General features: G+C 50.9%; 1 pseudogene across 1 annotated transcript; it reads right to left on the bottom strand.

Moving 5' to 3' along the window:
• Positions 1–374: 374 nt before the first annotated feature.
• Positions 375–1216, bottom strand: LOC116075856 (annotated as a pseudogene). Its single transcript, XR_004112739.1, has one exon. The product of XR_004112739.1 is annotated as an F-actin-capping protein subunit beta pseudogene (transcript).
• Between the last annotated feature and the right edge of the window lie 420 nt (positions 1217–1636).

Genomic DNA, 1636 nt, shown 5'->3' with positions numbered 1-1636 from the left:
CCTGTCCCCCGGCCCCGACTCCAAGCAACTCCCAAACACACACGGATCAGATCTCCAGTTTTTCTTCTCTTTCACACACCAGTTAGTTCATAAAATTTTGTTTTACATTTTTTACACCAGTGTAACAAAAAGATGGAGGGAGCGGTGTCAGACAGTGTATCTGTGCCTATAAATGGGCAAGGGAAGGAAGGGGGACAGGCGAACAAAACCACACGGTCTCTATGGAAACGTCGTGGGAAGCAGGCCTTGGAGCCAGAGGAGGGTGGTTATCGGACTTTATTTTGGGGGAGAGATGGCGCTGCGTAGTCGATGCAAACTGTTGTGACCTGCCAGGGTGGGAAAGGAAGAGGGAGAAGGAGCAGAGAACGAGTTTTCTAAAGAAAGGAACCTAATGAGTATGGCGTGTCCGGTTAGCAGAAGCGGAGGTCTTAACACTGCTGCTTCCTCTTCAAGGCCTCCACCAGGTTGTTCTTAAGCGCTTCTTGCTTTGATTTGTCTGCAAACGTCTGCACAGATCTCAGCCCATTGACGATGTCCATTGTCTTTCCAAAGTAGATCTCATTCAGCGTGCTTCAGATTTTGTTTTCCATGTCCTCCACTAGGCGCCCGATGTTGGCTATGTGTGGGGAACAGTCATTCACAGTTTTGTCTTTCTCCATCTGTCTGGTTAGGCTGCCTCCCAGGTTCATGGTGCCCGAGCCGGATTTGTTGGTTTGCAGCTATAGCATCACCGTGGAGGTCAACTTGTAATGGGCTGTGTGGCTGCTGGACTTCTCCTGCACTTCTACCATGTAGATGGAGTCCCAGCAGCCTTTGATCTTCTTTGATCCATCTCCAGCCTTCTTTATGAGGATCACTCCAGCAAAGCCATGATCAAGATCCCAGAGGTAGACACCACCTTCAAAATACAGGTCTCGGTATTGGTCGAAGGCATTGTTGGCCTCTACCTCCAGCTTTCTGAGCCGAGCAGATGGCATGGCCCCATCTTCCAAAGGAGGATCATACTTGTTACTCCACAGTGACCTATAGGAGTCCCCGTCTCTGTTGTAGTCACACAAAACGTAATCTTTGCCCACCACCTTGTCTCTGACAATTTTCAGGGGCTGGTCAACAGACAGGAGATCTTCACACAGACTGGGGACCAGGTCAATCAGATCTGGTGTGGAGGCAGGCGCCTCATCAGGTCCAAGGCGCAGTCCACTTGCTGATCGTTCATGGTGGCGGTGGTCCCTGTCCCGGCATCTGTGGCTCTTCCCCCTCCCCCTCCCCCTCCCGCAGCAGGGCCCTGCGCTTCCACTTCCCCGGGTGCCCAAGAGTGAACATCACAAAAATACTTTTAAGCACTTGCACCATGGAGAAGTCTGTCTCAGAGCTGAGGTTGGAGTTCAGTGCTTAGACATCTGCTTGACATGCACAGGGCCTAGAGTCATTCCTAACAGCAGGAGAACAATGTCTCCCACAGAATCTAAAACCCACTATGATAGGTGCTCGTTCCTAGAGGGTCTAAATGTAAGTTCAGTGAGATGGCTCAGTGGGTTTGCTGCCAAGCCTGAGGTCTTGAGGTCCCTGGGACCCAGAGAATAAAAGCAGAAAACTGATTCCTGAGGCTGGGGAATGGCTGTATGTTCTTTCTGGG

Source organism: Mastomys coucha, unplaced genomic scaffold (genome assembly GCF_008632895.1).
Source record: "Mastomys coucha isolate ucsf_1 unplaced genomic scaffold, UCSF_Mcou_1 pScaffold4, whole genome shotgun sequence".
Classification (NCBI taxonomy): Eukaryota; Metazoa; Chordata; class Mammalia; order Rodentia; family Muridae; genus Mastomys; species Mastomys coucha.
This window is presented reverse-complemented; position numbering and strand designations above follow the sequence as displayed.